Source organism: Mytilus californianus, unplaced genomic scaffold (assembly GCF_021869535.1).
Source record: "Mytilus californianus isolate M0D057914Y unplaced genomic scaffold, xbMytCali1.0.p SCAF_4, whole genome shotgun sequence".
Taxonomy (NCBI): Eukaryota; Metazoa; Mollusca; class Bivalvia; order Mytilida; family Mytilidae; genus Mytilus; species Mytilus californianus.
The window spans coordinates 109,488,466-109,510,553 of NW_026262690.1; the positions used below are offsets into that span (position 1 = coordinate 109,488,466).

At 33.0% G+C, this 22,088-nt stretch overlaps 1 protein-coding gene and 1 long non-coding RNA gene across 5 annotated transcripts in view; one reads left to right on the forward strand and one right to left on the reverse strand.

The window, feature by feature from the left end:
• LOC127739083 (cytochrome P450 2C29-like) overlaps positions 1 to 22,088 on the forward strand; it is a 480,581-nt gene that overhangs the window by 191,170 nt on the left and 267,323 nt on the right. The window lies entirely within an intron of this gene.
• LOC127739097 (uncharacterized) lies at positions 2,897 to 6,520 on the reverse strand. Its single transcript, XR_008000285.1, has 3 exons — positions 6,496 to 6,520; positions 5,628 to 5,703; positions 2,897 to 3,870 (listed from the first exon to the last, which is right to left on the reverse strand). It is a non-coding gene; the product is annotated as an uncharacterized LOC127739097 (long non-coding RNA).

The window sequence follows — 22,088 nt, forward strand, 5'->3', positions numbered from 1 at the left end:
ACAAAATATTACAATAGCACAATAACACAATGACCGGATTTACAAGTACCGAGCCACGTCAAATGGATATCACAAAAAATACACTAAACAGTAAAATTAATATTCAAAAAGACAAATAAAAGAATACTATAACACGTTATTAAGAGTATATACAACGTCAGTACCTATAGTCTATACTTCAAGACCATCGTGTAATATTTGTGAAGTTGATACGGAATATTTATCAACAAGGTCATGGTACCCGTTTTGAATTTTCCTCGGAGTTCAGTATTTTTGTGATTTTACTTTTTGGTAACTTCCGATGAACTTTTTTTAGAAAAAGGACGAGCCGTTCTTTGATATACCCCTGGTTCCTCAACTTTCTGCTGAGACACTGATGACGTTTTACAAAGTCTAAGTAGCAGCTTCAAGCTCTTGAATACCGAATAAATTTGGAAATGTATATCCCATATGCAGGTGAAGTTGGTATATTGCTACTAAGGTGGAGGAAATTGATAATTTCAAAATTAAAATCGTCTCTTTTGTCATAGATTCTGGTACTGAGATGATCGTGTATGTCAAATTCGAGGTATAAATCTAAGAATGAGGCGGAGGAAGCCGGGTCTGTTGTTTCTTTAATTTCTAGTTCTGGGGGATATATTAATGGAACCCAATAAGAAAAGTGTGGATTGTTAATGGAAAGAACATCATCAATATATCTGAATGTGAAATTAAATGACCTGGCTTCTTTGATCTTCTTGTTTTTGACAAGTGTCTGAAGGAACTCCGACTCATATGAAAATGAAAAGAGGTCGGCAAGGAGATGCGCACAGTTTGTTCCCATACAATTTGTAGAATGTACAATGCAGACAATTTGTTGAAAAATTCTACCTCAAAATTCAACAAATATGTTGTCAATAAGAAACTCTAGCATACTGATCACTTGTTCCTCCGTGTAGCATGTTTTACCTTTTTGTTCACTATCAACGAAAAATGACGTATGGTATCCTAAAGTAATAAATTAATAGCATATGCTACCATTTTTATTTTGAAAAGCATTGTGGATTATTTCTTTTAGACGATTTTTCAAATTTTCATGGGGAACGGAGGTATACAGGGTTGAAAAATTAAACGTTTTGATAGAACCAATTTCAGAAAAAGATCGAGATTTAAAATTATCCAGAAGTTCTTTAGAGTGTTTTAGAATCCACATATGGTTAATACCACTTCGCGAGTACACAGTTTCACAATATTTCTAATATCTCTTTTACTGCGGATAGAATTTTTGTCAATCTAATGGACAATTCTTTAGTCGAACATGCAGATGAGCCGACAATGTACCGTTGTTTGTATGGAATTTTGTGAAGCTTAGGTATCCAATACAAAAAAGGTTAGTCCTCTGATTTGTTGTACAATGTATTGTTCATTGAAGCCATGAAGGACATATGATTCGTCAAAATCTCATCCTTGTCAAATGATATGTCTTTATATGTGGGATTACCTGAGTGCTCATTTATTCCTTATTCTTTTACAAGACACTCGATGTAGTACGATTTATATACAAAGACAATATTATTTTAAGCTTCGTCCGCAGGAACAACAACATATTTATCGTGAAGAGATGATAGACATATCACAGCCTCTTTGTCTCTTGAAATATAGTTTACATCGGTATATTCTATGATAACCATTTACACAAACTCATTATCTATATTAAAATAAACTGTGGACACAGAGGTATGTATCACTTTTATGTTATTTTGAAAGTAAAATGCTAAGGTGAAAATTAAAATGGCAATATCAAAATTTGAGCTTTGCAGAAGATTCAAAGTCAATGAACCATGAAGATGCAGGACTAATGCTAATATAAAAGCATACCAATGACCATTAACTTATCTGAATGGTTCTGGTCAACTGACCGAATCACAAACTTCATCTACTAAACTAAGCAAACGTTTCAAAGTCAATAGACCTAAACTTAGGGGGTTGGGCCAAATAATCTCCATGAAAATGAGTAGTGTCGATGATTATACAATTTAAGATGTCTACCACTAGAGGTTCTATTTAAACAGAATACATTGTTGAATACATTCCCACCGGTAAAAGTAGGCATAAGTCCCGCATTTGCGACTTCGTCGAGTCGAGATGATTATGAATTTCACTTTTCTATATTTCTATAAAGATCTAGTCCTTTAACTGTAATGAATAAAATCGCGAGTAATTATTTCGAACAATGCTGTAATGGAGATTTTTTTATGCCACGTTTCCTCAACTACATTTTCGCGCCTCTGTGCAGAATAAATTGCTGTTATTTGTTTAAGTTATAGATAATGCATATTTTAAGGTTTTTCTTGTCGTAGAACACACCGAGGGGTGTCAGGATTGATCAAACGAAAGACCGACCGTAAGGATGTCTTTCTTTGGGCAATCCTGACACCCCGAGGTGTGTTCTACGACAAGAAAAACCTTATAATATGCATTATCTGACTTATATACCGTCAAAAAAATATCATTTTTTGCAAAGATTTGCAGAATAAGCGTCCTATTTTACCGACCACACGAAAGTGGGATATTCCTTTCTGATCCGTTCAGGTTTTGATACGCCCTACGGCTCATTTCGAAAGTGAAATAAAGCTCACTAATTATCTAGATATAAACGTTTGAAATCATTATTAAGACACAATAAAGTTATTACTGTAACTGCATGAAGAAAGACACAAATGATCATGAATTGTTACCACCCGATAACGGTGAATGCAAAATACAAGTCACTTTGTAAGTATAATTTGTTGTACCAACTTAGTTTATTGAAGGGGTTGCTATGGTTTTTTTCTATTTGCAGTGGCGTGTCCACGAAAACGAATATCAATGCATGTAGGTCACAGTATAATTTACTATTCATTGTGCATTTATAAGATTTTCATCTCACATATATGATAATATACTTTTACTGTAGCGATAAATTAGCAAAACTTCACATTATTTGTTTTTAAAGTTTAAATGCGCGTCAATGACGATTTTTTGTTAAATCTATCAAAGATGGAACTTTAAAAAATAAATTCGCCAATTGGCAACAACAAACTATCATACCATTTAAATGTTGAAGTAAATTAAAGTTTGCATTTTTATCAAAGAAAATAATGACATCACACAGGTCATTGGTCATTATTTTATGCCTTGAAGCATATTTCATTGAAACATGGTATCGTCCAGGTTGATTCTTCGAAAGAATGACCTATCGTTCTGAAAGAAAATAACTCCTATCTAAGTATATAATGTATATAAGAGTTCCGATTGTAATTTTGAAAGAGCAAGATGAACGTTAACCTAACGCTGACAATTGATACCATCTATAAGTATACGGTAAACAGTAAGTTGACGAACAGTGGATATGAGAACGCAGTCCTCGGGATAGCATGATTTGTAGATAACGATTCTTAGACGATTATTTCATAGATAGGCATTATATAAATATTCAGTTACGGTTAACAGAAAGTTGTTGAATGATGATTATGGAAAGACACCGAACCATGCACAAATGAAGTCTGATATGAAGCTACCGGAGGTTCTGGTTTGTAGGTCATTGGAAAGTGCGACACAATTTGCAGGGTGCAGACGGCCGAGTGGACAGAACATGTTTATCCTTCCGTCCTTTAAGTATGAAGTCCACATTTACGTTTGAGTAATGTTTAATGAAAATAAAATTGTGGCTTGACTGTTGATCACTACTACGCACTGGACTAATGTACGACATCATATGGTGAATGATTGTCTTCTCGGACAAGAGTCAGATCCTGGTAGACTGTATTCGGCAATCGGATTTCATTTTCATACACTGCTAAATCTCGTTGTTTTGAATGGTCTCTGCAATTCTTCAACATTGATCTTCGCCTGTCAAAACAAAATTGCTAATTGTAATTCTTTATCATGAAATTAACATTTAACGTATTTTCCTAAACACATATGGGAATTACGTTTACATCTGATATATGTTGAAACATTATTTAGTCTTTGATGATTGAACAATCAAATTCATCTTTTGCATACGAAATTTGATAACATTGCTAGCTACACACAAGCAAACAGATAAACCACAGCCGACATCAACTTAAAACTAATAATAAAATCATAAAAAAATATATAATACCATGCAAAAATAATATTGGATCTGAAGGAAATTTTGTTGTCCAAAATCTAGTCTTTTACAGATAATAACTCATTCCATTTTGCTTAGGTGTAATTGTAGATCTCTTCTTAATAATAGATTTTGAAATGAATATATTTCTTTTATATAATTGCTATAAATGCAAAACCGAGTTTTCGATAAAAATATACTATTTGCAGTTTACCCTATGATATCACTACTTTTATCCTCGGACACGATATTGGTTGCCTTCCATTTTGATTTGGCACAATTTCTAAACAAGATGCATTAAGGATAGTTATGATCAGATTTTGGTGCCGTCACTTGAAGTTTCAGAGGAAATATCTTTGCAAACGTTAACGGATTCAGATAGACGATGAACAACGATCGACAGTGGAGACAAAAAAGCGATTACAATAGCTGACACTGGTGCGTTTGGCTACATCAACAAAGCGGCACCCTTTAATTATACATGCTATTTAACAATAACTGATCAGTCGAGAAAAATAATTAACGAATGAAGAAAATTAACACATCAAGCTTATGATCAGATGAAATATACACCTACTTAAGTGAATATACAAAATAAACAAGAGAGGCGGAAGATACCAAAAGGACATTCAAACTCATAAGTAAAAAAAAACTGACGGCACCATGGATAAAAAAGAAAAAAAAACGACCAAAAAACAAACAATAGTACACAAAACACAACATAGAAACTAAAGACTGAGCAATACATACAGCAACAAAAACTGAGGGTGATCTCAAGTGTTCCGGAAAGGTAATTTTACGTTATCAAAGGTTTGTTTGACATGTTGTTTATTGCGCGTTAGTATCTCCCCTTTACCTCATATCAATTTATTATCCATTTATACATACACAATTCACAGATACATTGAACAACACGAGATATCAACATTGGAATAGGGAATACATACTCTTCCAGAGAAGATTGGTTAAACACGGCTTTTTGGTTAAGTTTGTGATGCCTTACGTTTTGTTTTGTCTGTAATGTTTTAAAAGTTGTTAGCTGTATTCTCGTTTTACTTCTGTTTTATCCATGGTGTTATCCTTTTTTTGATGGATTGATTTTTTTGTTCCTTAAAAAAATATTCTTCCGTTTTTTATCGAATGTTTATTATTCATCTTCACTTTTGTTCAATTATTGATAAATGACAACCATTTTATACCGTCTATTCACTTGCAAAACTTGAATTTTGAAGTAGGCAAAAAATAAAGGTATGTGTAGTTCGGAATTTTAGTATAAGTTTAAACTCGAACAAGTTCGGGCCATATAAATGTTGAAAATATGCAGCATAGCCCTATGTTTTAACCTTTGAATAAAATAGAAGTGCATATCAACTTTTCATTCTAGGATATAATTTTTCACGAAACTTCATAGTAAAATTGTCACAGTTTGAGCGCAAAGGGAGATCCTATGGGAAATTGCATTGTCTATATTTACAGAAATGCAATCTATAGACTATTATTAATAAGCACCTACTGTATAAACAAAATAACAGCTGCAATTATAATTAACAATCCTACAATTCCAGAAACTAAACCGAATAGGACAGTATCTGCAATAATGAAATAAAAAATCATATAAAGATTAGAGCGATACATTTTCGCATTACAAGTAAAATTTCTAAACCCTATTCACAATCGGAAAGAATCATGTAAAACATATGAGAATAAATCGACACAAAGAAAGACGTTAGGTTGCATTTTTTAATAAAATAATTTACTGAGTGATTATTGAATAATGAAATTGTTGTCTCGGTCAAAAGATGTTGCAGCGAATTAACAGTAGAGATGTTTACTAGTATTGTCCCCATCTGCATCTTCATTTAACAATTGACAAATGTGTCATATAAAAAAGGCTAATGACGTTATGAAAAATAATAAATCATATTCATTCAAAACAAAAAATGAAATATTCTTAATCAAGAACATTCTAATGCATGTCTTTTTTTCTGTTTTCTTAAGAGGGATGACTTTTTCTAAGTACGAGTTGTATTGAAAAAAAAATTAATTAGAAAAATAAACAATGTGGTCGTTTTATATTCAGCGCAAGGAAATTCAAGACATTATGTGATAAAAAAACACACAATTCCGATTCCAGGCGCTGATTCCAGCTGTCATCATCATGACTTGGTACCGACGATTTTGCAGTTAACGGCGTATCTTTGGATATTCCTATGATAGTCGTAAAGTATGTCATTAGATATTTATAAGGAAATTTCTAAGCAAACTTTCTAAAATCAGGTTAAAGGTATGAAGACAACTGGTAGTTGTTGAATACATTGTGTAAGAATACACTCCGTAAACACACAGCCATAGTCATACCATAATATAGCATTTTTATTTACTTGTTGTTTTTTCTTTGGTAACTCCAACTTGTTGAAACCACCAAATCAAAATCTTCACAAAGACCGTTAAATGAAATAATTTGAAAGCCAAAGATTCAGTTTTCAGTTCATATTTCGTTAAAAACTCCTTGACAGTTTTTGAATATATTCAATTTTCGCCTTTAATATTTAAATATTCATAGATACATAATTAAGTAAAGGTCCGTATAAGAATCGGACATACATTCATTAATAAACAACGGATTACAACTTATTTCATTGCATAATTTACATGTGTTAATGTTAACATGGTATTCAAAACTATTTTTTTATCTTAATTTCTAAGGTTAAAAGAAGGAAAATTTAAGGTTCGTGTAGGCTCCTTAAAAGAGCTAGTTCAGAGGTAAAACTAAAAACTTGTGTCTAATTCATTTGTCCTTTTTGAACAATAGAATATGTTCAAACTAAACTAGAAGAGAAAGAGTCATTTTCGTTATTTGCACACTTGTGAATGTGTATAGTCATTATATTCAGCTAATATAATTTTTATGTACACTTCAAAGTAATAGCAATATGATGTGAAAGCCAATCGGTGCACAATTTCTTATCAGTAGTTTTATGTGATTATGACTAAAACTGTATCTTAACATAGGCTAAGTGATGGTAAATGGCCACATGGACTTTCGCCTTGTTAGCTTAAGCTTCAAACATTGCCCTAGATGTATGTAACATTACAATGTAGATATTGTATCATAAGGTTATATGCTGTTGAATGTTTCTTTTTTCATCATTCAGTTATCTTGGTGGCCAGTTATAATGAAAAGGGAAGACAGCGTGTGCATAACAACTAGAATAGCCACAAAAGTGAGAGAAACAAAAAGAAATCAAAGGATTAGGGGTTATAATGACCTAGAATAGCCCCCGATTTGAAAAATAATAAAAGTTTAAATCGAGCCGATTTTTTTCCATAAATTATTAGAATATGAGTCAATGATTTAAAAAGACTGAATTTCTATCTAAGAAAAAAAGGTTTCATGACGTCACAATGGTTGGTGCAAATAACGTCATAATCGTGAAAATAAGCTAAAAAAAATTTGGATGATTTTCCTACATTTTGACCACTGCACCATTCTTGCACCAATTAGAAATTTTAACATTTTGACAAATTCATACACATCAAACTTAAGATAGAAAAAAATTTGCTGCAATGTTTGTTCGATAGTTTACGCTGAAGAATCAGTAACTTGTGTTTCTATTATTATTTACGTAAGTATACCTAGTTTAAACACGCAAAATCAGTTACCAAAATTTTGTTAGGGAGTCAACGATAACTTTGAGGAAAGTATTTTTTTAAATATGAAATTTTAGATAGAAATACAATATAACAAAATCTGATCATTTCTTATGTTTCTGCTGATTTGAAATTTCGAGACCCTCTACCATGTTTGGCGTTGTTGTGTATCATACGTGTCCAAATACATACGAACATAAGGGATCACGCTGTTAAAACAATTATCTTTCATGTATTTGAATAAAAATAGGGTTTGAATGTATAGGATGCGAACGAACCTGGGGGCGAACGTGTTCGGTGCAAACGTATAGGATACGAATGTGTTTTGGGAGTAAACGGACCCGATACCAACCTAATGCCTCCTCCGTCACGGTAAGCTGTCTCACTAATTAGCGACAAGAAGACAAATTTAGCAACAAGACATTTTATATACTATCAAAACAATAAAGGATTAGGTCCGGTAAGGGCCGATTTTGGCCCCAAATTTCAGGTTCATCTGAAGAAAGATTTTGGACACTTTTTAAACACTTAAGTGGCTACTTTAGTACATTCAATTAATCTATGTGAAAGATTTGAACTGATTTAGTAATTAAAAACGCTCAAACTCAAGCTGAAATATCAAAAAATCTGTCAAATATGCCATAATATGTCACTTTTCAGATGTTTTTTTGTCAAAAATGAAGGTGGCCGCATCCGTGTTCATCCTCAACCTTTAAATATGTTATGTATTATCATCAAATACAACTTACATTTAAATATTAGGAATGCACACACATGCGGCCACGTCCATTTAAGACGGAAACCGTTTAAAAATTAACTCAAAAGCGAAAATTGTGAAGATTTCAGTAATTTAGCATGACTTAATGACTGTCAAATTAACAGTTGATCTGATTTTCCATACAAATGCAGTATTTTTCAATAAACGACAATAAGTTCTGCTTGAAACTAAATGAACAATCAATATATATCTTCATGTGTCTTTCGACAAAGGCTACAATGTATCAAAATTTCAAAAGAATTTAAACGATTCTCAAATTGTTGCATATACGTCTGGGTTATTATTTGAAATTTAAGCTTATTTGGCAAAGTACATGGGATACATTTCAATCACTTGGCCTTCGTAAGCGAATAGTTCGTCAATGGTCCTCAGCAATTTCTGTATGTCATACTGAACAGACGATCAGTGTTGACAACACAACAACAAATAAAAAATTACCTGAAAGTACTTTCACCTGGAACCAATGACACCCAGTTAAATCTAAATGAACGACATTTTGGTGAAAAACAAACAACTATATATGTATGAAAATGATTTTTTGGATATGAACTTGCATATATTCAAGCGCAAGGGTGATTTGCCTTAGAAATTAAGATGAAAACACAATTTTCATTACCGAATTAGGTTTGCACAAATTTAGCTTATGCTGTTTGGTCAACTTTTGGAACTTGGGTTTCGCTCATTCTTAGACGAACATGTATTTATACATAAAACACGAGATCAGTAGCCCTTGAAGAACAGAATCTGACTTCTGACCCTTCCAGATTTCCATATTTCAAAGTAAGTTGTTGGTTGAATTCGTGCTGCTGAATCTGTTTTTGTTTTTTCAGTGTTTTGAAGGCTGTTGTTTATCTGTGTTGGCTATTTGCGCAAAAACTTGAGAAATCGACAGATTTTTGACAATAGCAACATAATATGGATTAAGGTCTAAAAGACAGTTAGTTAAATGTGTACAAATTATACTTAGCATCTTTTAGAATTGCACAAAAAATCATGACCATTTACTAGTGATAAAAATGTATCGTCAATATTTACATGGGGTTAATTCTGTTGTAACTCCAGAGGTTGTAGATTCTTGCTGTGAAACCGCCAATTGAGATGTTGAATCTATAATATTTACAATAATGTCAATATTAATTATCTAGTGTGCTATGACAATGTTTTCTTTATAAACAAAATTCTGATTACATGGGGTCAATCTAGATTATTTCTATAAATCTCTTTTTTTTAATGTTCGAAACTGACCGGATTTAAAGTTCTTTCCGATGATTAATAGGTCTGCTGCCATCACAAAAAAAAATTCTAGATCCAACACTTTATTATTTTGAATTTATGACAGAAACATAAGGGACGTTCAGTAACAAAGGTTTTAAGTTGAAAATACACATGATATATTACAAAATGATCATGTTCAGATCGACAGTTGTTTTCCATTCGTTTGATGTGTTTGAGCTTTTGATTCTGCCATTGATAAGGAAATTTCCGTTTTGAACTTTCCTTGGAGTTTAGTACTTTTGTTATTTTACTTTTTGCCTCCAATGTGTTAACGATTTAAGTAGGTCGGTGGTGTGATCATTGTGTTGAAGATAAAAGAAAGATACTCAAAAAATGCCCCAAACGGCAAGTAAGAAATGTCATATGAATGTTTTTACGAGAGCGAACATTTTAACAGTTTAACTAGTTGACCTCGACGGCTTCGACTGTATCAAAGTTCTAAAGACTAATGAAAAGAATATTCATAGGATTTGTAGCTAGTGGGAGGACTAGGAAAGTTCGTGGATTAATGAATTTGTAATTAAGAATTAATATGGCATTGTTGCATTTGGACGATATGTTAAAACTGCTGCTTTAGTTTTGTCAAATATCGGAAAGCATTTTGTTGTGCTTATTTATACCCGAAAAAAAATATTAAGCAATCTTTTATTGATATTGCTGAAAATACACTTCCAAATATCAAATATACCGATTTAAAAAGGCGCTCCAGGATTTTTGCATATAGAGAAACAGAAAGACCACGGTTGGTGCCATCAAATATCTTTTTTTTATTACAATGCATCCTGGGAAACCAAGATTATTGAATTATAACACTGCTGCATGCTTTCGAATGAAAAGAAGTACTTTTGGCACCAATGTTAGCGGTATATGAAAACAGATACTAATTTTATTGTCGGTTTTAATTTAGAGTGCTTTTCACTGAAAATAATGTATCGGTATAAATAATCAGTAGTATGTTTATATTATGATGATTGACATTGCAATTTAGTATTGTTTACATTAATCAAAATTGTATTAACTATCGTCATATTAAAAATATGTAACGGTATTAGAAATCAGAAACTCAGTCTAAAAAATATTGGTATATAATTAGTAGAAATGTATTTTTTTTACAATCAAGATTGCTAACATATCTCTATTTTTGTATAAAAAAAATGACGCATGATAGGTCATTGGTTGTTTGAAGTACCTCAGCGCGGTTAATCCCCAATTTAATATGAGCAGAGTTGTCCGAAATTGAGAAACTATCCCATTTTTCTGAGCTAAAGTATCGACAAATAATATAGTATATCAAACAAAGATGGGTTTTGAGAAATCCGCTTTATTCGGGAAGCTGTTTCATTGGCAATCATACCACATCTCCTTATTGAAATACCTTATACTTATTCTCTACATAGAATGTTCCATATTAGCTATAGGTTTTAAATTACGCAGATAAATGCATAATGTGATAAATGTCATCTATATAATAAAAGTAATTTTTATGTTTTTAAATTAATAAAAATACATGCAGATACAATTTTCAAAATCGCTTGGTTGAAGACTTGACAGCTGAACATTAGTCCGATCCGAACAGGTTACTATTTCTTCTTCCAGGGGTGTTGATGTTAGCCAGGACCACAATGGAACGTTACATTCACAGACTGTATCAAGGTACCTGAGTGAATATGAATAATGGATTAAAGCTGGGGCATGTTCATTTTTTATTTAGTCATTATATTACAATACTGCTGTTCCGTAAAGACTCTCATATTTTTAAGTACTATGATATCAAGAAAAATGAGAATTTGAGCATTACGAGAACATCAACACAGAAAACAATATCGGGTGTAATATATCTTTTGTACTCAGCTAGTGTGTAACTCTGGTTAGGTATAAACTGATTTTTATATCTATTGATGCAAAATTATCTTTGTGAAATCACGATCAACCATGTAATAACGTGTGTTAAACATAACATGGTATACTAACAATCGTTTGTAGTAAACTTCCGTTAAAACTGACTAAACACATACAAAGTAAATAGTGCAGCGGCTACAAGCATATTTCAGACGAATTGTGCACATCCTGCTACAAGCATGAAATTTTGCATAGACCTTCCTCAACTATTACTCTTTTATTTCAGATAGGGAGGCATTTGAAAAAAATGTCTCACTTCCGAAAAAATCCAAAATGGCGGACATCATACCTAAATCAGCCAAATATCGATGGCTAGTATGTGAAAAAGGTGTTATTATCATGCTACTATCATTATATTTGGTACAAACCTTTGTAATGTACTAGTTTTGGATATATTATATAGATTAGATGTCTTCAAATCCTACTTCCGGTAAAATCCAACATGGCGGACATTGTACTAAAATAAGCTTATTTTTTAGGGAGGGTAATTGAAATGTGTTTTAACGTATTGCTACTATCATTACATTGTGCAGGAACCTTTCTTTTGTGCTTCTCATGGATACAATGTATAAGACATATGTCTCTAAAACCCTTACTTCCGGTAATATCCAAAATGGCGGACATAAAATATCCAATTTTTACTTTAATATTCAATTTTTTTCAAAATGTAAAGAAAATGTTATTTTTTATTTGTGCTGGTCCTTAAACTTTTGGCTTTAATTTATCCTGAAAACCACTTATTCTATTCTGTTGTAAATGTTTAAATACAAAGTTAACACTTCCGGTAAAAAAATATCAAAGATGAGTCCTCAATTCATATCTTCGATGTAGAGTTTTGGATAGATTGATTAAAACAAAATAAAATCACTAATAAAAGTACTAAAACATTTTTAAAATTACTACTATTTGGCCAAAAATACATGTTTATTCACAATCAGCACCACATGCACACAAAGCAGTGCACGGGAGACCCGATTTTCTACATTAACAACGACCACGGCATCCTTTCTTACATCCACAATGTACAAGCTTCTGACAAAATGATGAGGCCTCAGAAAGAGTTTTTTTAAAGTGATCCTCTTTGTCCCTTCGACATCCATTAGCGCCTGGACTGGGTAGCATAGGAGCCAATTCCAAGATCGTCCCCCTTAACACCTGCCTTAGTATATTGCACGTTTAACATGCTGGAAAAGACTAGACCAAGTTGAGGGAATAGCCTCAATTAGCCTTCCCTTTTGCGCAAATAGTTATTATCTTGCTTCGTTAACCATGTTAACCCCATCTAATAAGTTTGTGCGATCTTACAGTTAAACCCCGGTGATTTAGGCTGATCAATCATCATTCCTTATGTTAAAGTCACATCTTCAAATGCCATCAATGTCTCCCACGCAGTCTTTTTTCCTTTTCAAGCGAACATAGAACCATATCACAACCGGTTAAGGCATGGATCACAATAAGTCTGTGTGATCACTCATTGCCTAGTGCATTTGAAAGGTCATTGATAGATATTTATCCAAAGCTTTTTGCCCTCCCAAACACAATCCATAGTTCGTCTACCCCTATGTCACGGAATAGCGAAATAGTAATGAAAGCATTATCAGTAACAACTGTTCGAAACATGACTCGTTTGAGTTCGTGTTTCACTGCATCAGACACATGCACCATGATTCTAGTGTCAGCCTCTAAATGCGAACATGGTGCTAAAGTTGAAATACTTCACGTAGTGGATAAGATAGAATATCCTGAGCATTTGTTGCTACAACTGCCATACGCATCCAAGACTTCATCCACTCCTGTAACAATTTGAAGGTATTTTTTAAGGTAAGGATATAATACCCTATCAGCATACTCGTTATGAAACACCTTGAAACTGTAACAACAGTGGATGTAGTCTCGGATGCGTACATAGACAATACCGGTAGTTTACAAGCTGCTACAAGAAGCAAGAGCTACATTTAGGGGAAAGGGAATACACAGGCGAATCCAGGGTCAAAACAAATTCCTCAAAAATGGCAAAGTTTTCTGAGAGATGACGACAATAAGAAAGAACTTTTTAGTTTTCATTCACAGCAGATTGCTCAATAGATTTTGAGGAAAAGGTAGTTGTAGCAACAAATGCTGAGGATGTTCTGTGTTATCCACCACATGATGATGTTTCAACTTAAGCACCATGTTCACATGAAGAGGCTGACACTAGAATCAAGATGCATGTGTCTGATGCAGTGAACCACAGACTTAAATGAGTCATGACTCGAACAGTCGATACTGATGTTGCTGTCATTGCTGTTTCGCTATTCCGTGACATAGGGGCAGACGAACTTTGGTTGCATTTGGAAGTGGGAAAAGCTTTAGATATATATCTATCCATGACCTTTCAAATGCACTAGGTATTGAGATATTACACGTTTGCTGGAAAAGGAACTGCGTTGGTGACATGGATGGCGTTTGAAGATGTGACTTTATCATTTAGAATGATGATTGATCAGCCAACATCACCAGATATGGATTTGATAATGTCATTGATAAAACGATACGTGGTTTTGTTGTAAGATCGAACAAATTTATCAGATGGGGTTGACGAAGCAAGAAAACATGTTTTTTTGGAAGAGGAAAGACTTTTTGGGGCTATTCCCACGACTCGGTCTAGTCTTTTTCAGCATGTAAAACGTGCAATATACCATGGCGGGTGTGAATGAGTGACAAGCTTTGAATTGGTTCCAATGCTAACTAGTCCAGACGCTTATGAATGGCGAAGGGAAAAATATAATCCATAGGAACCCTTTTGGACAACTCTTTGTGAGGCCTCTTCATCTTATCAGGAGCTTGTACATTTAATGTAAAAAACAATATCACGGTCTTTGTAAATGTGGAAAATCAGCTCTCCGATTGTGAATAAACATGTATTTGCGGCCATAAATTAGTAATGCAAAAGATGTTTTAAGTACTTAAGTACTTAAGTGATTTTATTTCGTTTTAATAAATCTATCTAAAACTCTACATCGAAGATATGGATTGAGGACTCATCTTTGAAATTTACGCCATATTGGTTTTTTTTAACCAGAAGTGTTAACTTTGTATTTAAACATTTACAGTTGAAAAGAATTAGTGGTTTTGAAGATAACTTAAAGCAAAAAATTAAATGACCAGCACAAAAAAAACATTTTCTTTACATTTTGAAAAAAATTTAATATTAGAATAAAAATTTGATATTTCTATGTCCGCCATATTGGATATCTCCGGAAGTAGGGGTTTTAAAGAAATATGTCCTATAAATTGTATCCATGAGAAGCACCAAAGACAGGTTCCTGCACAATATAATGATAGAAGCAATACTTTAAAACACATTTCAATTACCTTCCCTAAAAATAAGCTTATTTTAGTACAATGTCCGCCATGTTCGATTTTACCGGAAATAGGGTTTTTGAAGACATCTAATCTATATAATATATATCCAAAAGTAGAACATAACAAAGTTTTGTACCAAATATTATGATAGTAGCATGATAATAACACCTTTTCACATACTAGCCATCGATATTGGGCTGATTTAAGTATGATGTCCGCCATTTTGGATTTTACCGGAAGTGAGAATTTTTTTTTCAAATGCCTCCCTATCTGATATAAAAGAGTAATAGTTGGGAAAGGTCTATGCCAAATTTCATGCTTGTAGCAGGATGTGCACAATTTTTCACAAAGCCGCCGTTCTATCTGGTACGCAAATTATGTGAACACGGTGTTATCGTGTGTTTTTTTTTCAGGTGGTGCTTGGTTTGCACTAAACTGCTTGTAAACCCATTTCAAAAATGATATATACATTATATTGGGACTTATACTTCCATGTGGTTTATTCAGCTACGTCTGAACAGTGCAGGAATACACATAATTGTCTAATACTTAGTAATTGATACAAAAATACACTGCACCAACATTTAAAAGAAACATTTATGTCTAAATTTCAACTGTGAATAAACAAACTCATAGTAGTATTTATTTTGCACTCTTTTTCATTATATATAACATTACCTGCGTAAAATAGGTATGGAATCCCTTAGTTAAAAACCCCACAAGCAATTTGAATCAATGTCTTAAAAGATGTAATAATAATAAATGAGTATATTAGTAAACTAAAATCTTACACATAAAAAAAATAAACATATTTTTAACGAGACAATAATTGCGGAAAAGAAATTGTATGTAAAAAAATCCTATTTTATGGACGTATTGCCTACCGAATAGAAAAGCTTCATTCAACCACACTATTTGATGTCTGTGTTCAACTACAAATCTCAAATTATCATACAAACCAAGCATTAGTCCTTACTCACGCTAAATATGTTAATATCAGAAAACGATACACAAACAAAAAAACAACAAAAAAGCAAAAAACAAATATTAAAACAACATTTTCTAATACTACATTCACAACTAAGTATTTTGACAATATGGTTTCCTTCAATTTACAGTTATCGCTAATATTTGTACGTACAGATATTGTAAGTTGATGTTATGTGCGAATACGTCATTATTGTCAATTCTCAAATTGTTACCATTCAAATCTCTACAACAAAATAAACAACAATTAGATAACATTGTCTGACCAATGTGTGCATATGCCTATATTATTTTTAACCATACTCACATACATACAAGCATGAACGATGACTCATTGATGAATTTCAATAATGCGCTTTACATTATGGCTAAAACTGAATGTTTATTGTACAAAAATTTTAGGTTTTATAATCAATTTTGACCCGAGATACTACACACAGTCCTTACCATGGTGTTATAATCTATACTGCTACTTTGCAATTTGTGCAGTCGAATTGCATTGACTGTACATTCATTTGTGATGTATACAGATACGATCATAGACCTCATATTGCCTTGTTTATGACGTTGGTAATACGGTTCAATATAGTTTTATTATCAATGAGCACTTGATTTTGCCATTTGCTTAGGGACTTTCTGTTTAAAATTTTCCTCTGAGTTCGGTACAAATGTATGTTTGCTATTTTACTTTTTCGGACATTTCGCTTGCAGGAAATATATTCATACTTAAGCTTTTCGATACTAAGTAATAACTTTTTTGTTGTTGTTTGGAATTTTGAATATTTAATCGTCTGTAAATAGACTAACCGGATCTATTGGCTTCAAACATAGTGTTTGAAATGTACTGAATTTATTGCAGATATTAATCTAAACTGTCTTTTAAAAAAGTCTTTTGTCAATTTGCTAATTTTTTCTAGCATTTGTTTAAAACAAAAAGCTCAAGTTTGTAGGTAAGTTGAATGACTATAGGATATTAGCTATCGCATTTACGGGTTTAAGTGTCCCTGATGAATTCGAAGGTAACTAAAAAAAAAGTGCTTCAGACGCATAAAATGAAAAAAGTGTCATCTTCATAAGATGTGTTTAGTTTGCCTCTAAAAAAAAATGTAACTTTATACTTACAGCCTATTGAGCATTTCAAGGTATTGAAACGTTCCTTGCTGTATTATGGTTAATTGATTATTTTTCAAAACTCTGTAACATAAGAATGATAATGATTCTGAATTATACGATTTATTGTAAATTTCTTCTAAAGTCTGTTAGTAGCTTCTTGTGTCAAAGCTGTATATTTTAAACCTTCCCATGTTTTTATATTTATAATTTCTCACATTATTCCAGATTTGGAATATAATTGAATCAACTTTGGCGTTTTGATTTTATTTTGTATGTTAGAAATAGACAAACGATATTTGATCAAACTACAACTACATGTACTTCTTTGATTCGTTAAACGTTTCGCTGTGTAATTCAATCTTTGAAAGATATTTTCATAGATTCCTCTCGATTTCTTTACTATTTTCCACCCAACCGCAACAGAAACGTCGCAGTAATTTGAGGCAAATATGATACAAGAATAAATACTATATTTTTTATTGAATGGGCGTAAACAAATCCTCGTTATTGTACAAATTCACATCATTTCAATAAAGTTTTTCATCACCATATCACACGATTGGTTGATACAGGTCACCAGTCAGTAGTGTGTGTGTCCCCCATTAGCGCTGATTACGGCCCGGTATCTTCTGTACATGGAATAAATCAGACGGTTGATAAAGTGCATAGGAATCCTATCCCACACCTGCAGAAAAGATGGCCGAAGTTCCACAGCGTCGGTCTTGGATATTTTCTCTGAATCTCGTCCAATAGATGTTCTATGGGGATTAAGTCCGGACTAAGAGCCGCCAAGGCATAATCGTAATGTTGTTCTGCTATAGGAAGTCCCTTGTAGCTCTTGCAATATTCGCATGTGCATTGTCATGCTATGAAATGTTGTTTCGATAGCGTGCAAAATATGGCACTACAAGTGGTCGTAGAACTTGATCGGTATACTGGGATGCATGACACCATTTCCTCTACCTGGTCCAAGATTCTGGAAGACAACAGGCCGTAATTTATGGTTCAAGCCAATTCCGCTCCAAACCACAATGTTTGGACCTCCCCATGGACCTCTTTCAATCATGATGTTATCAGCATATCTTTCGCCCTGTTTTCTCCAGATTCGTGTCTTGTTATCTGCATTTGAAATGAGGTAACGGCTTTCGTCTGAAAAGATAACCGTCCTTCACTGCTGATGTCGCTAATTTTGACTACGGGTTGTCCACTGCAGTCGTTCACGGAGACGACTTTGTGTGAGAATAGGACCTCTGGCGGGACGACGACAACTCAGATTACGAGAATGCAATCGACGACGGACTGTATCATCACTAATTGGTCTCTTAAAGACCAAACAGCCTATTCAGTTCTACCAGTGATGTTTCCCTAAAATTTTGTGTGAAGGTATTTCATGATTTGAGGAACAAAATATGATAAAAAAAATTGGGGGTCACCGACTTAGTTTTGTCACTTTAGCAACTTCAATTTCGTGTTTTCCCGAATATTAACATGATATTTGCTTGTTATTTAAACTCTCAAAAAATCCCATTACATCAAACCTACAAGCATAATTCTTGTTTCATGTTAAACAGCAGATTTGTGTCTATCAAATACAGGTTCAAGAATTTAAAACTCTTATTGTTTTGATCTTAAAAAATATGATTTATTTCATTCCCGCCAAAAATAAAACGCAAGAATGAAAAACGTTTCAAGTATTAAAAAATATCTACCAGTGATTTTTTCATAAAAATTTCAAGAAGGAAAGTGACATGTGTACTCTTCAAAATAAAGCAAAAAAATGTATATGTCACCGACCTTTCCAAAAATTTGTTTTTTCCTCGTTCGTTTTGAAGAAAAGAGTTGTCTTTCTTCAGAACATTGAATCTGATGTTTTCCTTGCTAGCGTACTGTTTGAAAAAAATTGCAAATTGGACGTTTGAAACCCACATTTAAATTTTCAAGAATCAAGAATAACAACTATATTCACCTACTTTATTATCCGGTAATACAAGAGATCATGTATGTATCAGTATCAGATCTCATGATGTTGTTGCCGCACAAAATTAACGTTCAGAAACACCATCCGTCGGAATGAAAAATTGTTCGAAATAACCTTTTACGACGCTTTAGAAAGGAAAGTCTGTTTTTTGTCCTCTCCCTCTCATTAGCAAAATCATTGAAAATAAAAAGAGAAATGAAAGATGTCACTGGCCAATTTACAGACTATTTGACTATATTAGACTAGATGTGTGGGTTTTTTGTCGCGTCAATTTCAGAACTTCGCCCTAGCGCACTCTTTCGCTACTGTTGACAGACGGACAGACATTAGCACGGACGGACTTCTTTATACTATTATGTGTCCCGACTAAGACAAGCGTATACAAATCATTCCATCTAGTTTGTGGATTCATTATTTCTGAATATTTGAAATATAAAAAAATTAGAATTATAGGTATAATATATGAATTAAAGTTTTTGATTCTAAAACGTTATACATCAATTTATCATAAACTACGATCCCCGTTATTACTACCTCACGTGTTTTGAATAAACGAGACAGTAAATATAAAATACAAATAAGTTTTTAATTCAAAAATTGATTTAGAATCTAAGACATAATTTTCCGTTGAAAACTATAAAGTATTTCTCAAAACTGGATGAAATATTATGAATCTAAATAGCTCATTTTGGAAATTAAAACAAAGACAAGGTTGTATGTATAGATTGCCGGCATTGAAAATCGAAATTTGTTTTCAATCTTTCCGGTCATTGTAGCTTTTTGAAAGTGAGAAATTTTATGTTGGATCTTATTCTTGAAGCAATAGTTTTTGTCATAAGTTTAATTTACAACAAGTTTAGTTTTAAAAACTGTAAATTTTTATTTTAATTCACATTCACTGAGTATATTATTTTCTTATATTTTTTGCCTTAAGCTTCTGTGAGATCAGGCGAAATCTTTATCATTTCTCCTTGAGACAATTTGAAATGAAACAAATGACAAAAGACAATGAACCTTTATCATTATTTTATTTTTACTATAAGATTTTGTCAATTAAGCAGTATAGATAAAATTCAACTTCATTGGAAGATCACCATTATTTTACGAGAACCGTAAAGAAATAAGTTAATCTCAACATGCATACGTTGCCAGTATATCGAAACTTCTAGAAAGTATTGTTTATCGGCCTAACCTTCTGAAAACTCAGTTTTGAAAATCACATATTAAGTTAAAGTTCTAAGCGTAAGTCATATAAATTTACCAGTGTAAAGTTACACGGGCGTACGAGATTTGCGCCGATTTAAAAAAATTTCGATCTTTAATTTGCGCCGATTTGATTCTTTCATTAGCGCCTATTTTATTTTTTTTATCACTTGCCCCGATACTTTATTTGCTATATGAGTAAATACATGTACATTTAGTAAACCTAGAATGTATATTGCATGGTAATATATGGATATAAATAGTGTTCCCTTATGTTTAAGATAATTTTGGTCATATTGTTCGAGAACTTCGTTTTGACACGAGAAAGAAAAGATGGACTTCGTTATTGGCAAGTACAACAAGTATAGAAAAGATAAAATGACAAGAAAGGAATATATCAGATGTGTGGCATATAAATTCTCGGCAAGATAATAATTCATTGTACTAGTATTACATTTTTATGGATTTTATTGCGGTGCTTTGAAATGCTGTAAATAGAATTTTACTTCGTGATTTTAGTGAATGTAAACAGAGTGCACAAATATCTTTTAAATTGACTCCTGCTCGAAATTCTACTCCCATCTCCCCTTTGTGAGCAGGGGACAACAGTTATATATATGTATAACTGGCTAACGGAAGAGGTTTATATGATAAATAAAAAATACGTTTCACCTATAATTTACCTGTACACAATCGGCGCAAATAAAAGACAATATCGGCGCAAGTGAAAGAAAAAAAGTGAAATGTAGATCGGCGCAAATGCAAAAAGCCGAGTTCAAAATTTATATGTTTATTATTATTTTTATTAGAACGGAGGTCACAGAAAGTGTAGTATCTTTTGTGTCCATTTGTGTTTAATTTCAACTAGGTATCAGTGCGACTCTTAATTCCACTTTTCTTGGAAGACGTAGTTTTAAGCGTACACCATGTTGGAGTCCGTGAAAAACGCGAAATAGGACGTTATAATTTGACGTTTTTTTCATGGCTAGAAACAACGTCATAGAGCTTTTATGTCACTACCAAGTTGCGTTAGTTGATGCTCATCAACAATAGGCTGTTTGGTCTTTAACAATGACTATTGTCTGACGAGCAGTCAGAGTTGCGAAGAGGAACCGGTTCTGCAGATGTTGTAGTAAAAGGCAAAGTTGTTACTCTTGGGAGACCAGTACGTGGACGGTCATTTGTACTGTTTGTTGCATTGTAACGTTCACCTAGACGTTGGATGGTGAGTAGATTGCAGTTGAAGCATTTTCAACGACTTCAGGCTGCTGTTTAGCATTCAAACGTCCTATTGCCTGTTCTCTTTTTCGTGGGTTTAGTCGAGGCATCAGTACTGCATCAAACAGATAATTATGTCACAAAAACCTCGCACCTCTTAAATACCCTTTCTGAGGAACGGATTCAACGTGCATATCATCATCATGAAATTTAACTGCGGAACGTGTCCCATGGACCCAGGGAAACCAATATTAGGACAACCGAAATAATCAACGCAGTCAGCCGTAACGGAGACTTAAACATAATCTTAGCATCATTTAAAGGTAATTTACCTAAACCAAAATAATTAAATAATTTTGTTCAATGTATTTTGAGTTTTTGATGAATACGACGTTTCTTTTGAGGTGCAGTATACTTCATATCATATAAACAAAAAACAATGATTTTACAATTAAATACAGCTGTCAATAAGCTAATTGTAAAAAATAACCGTAACTTTATCAAGAATATGAAGAAAACACAAATGA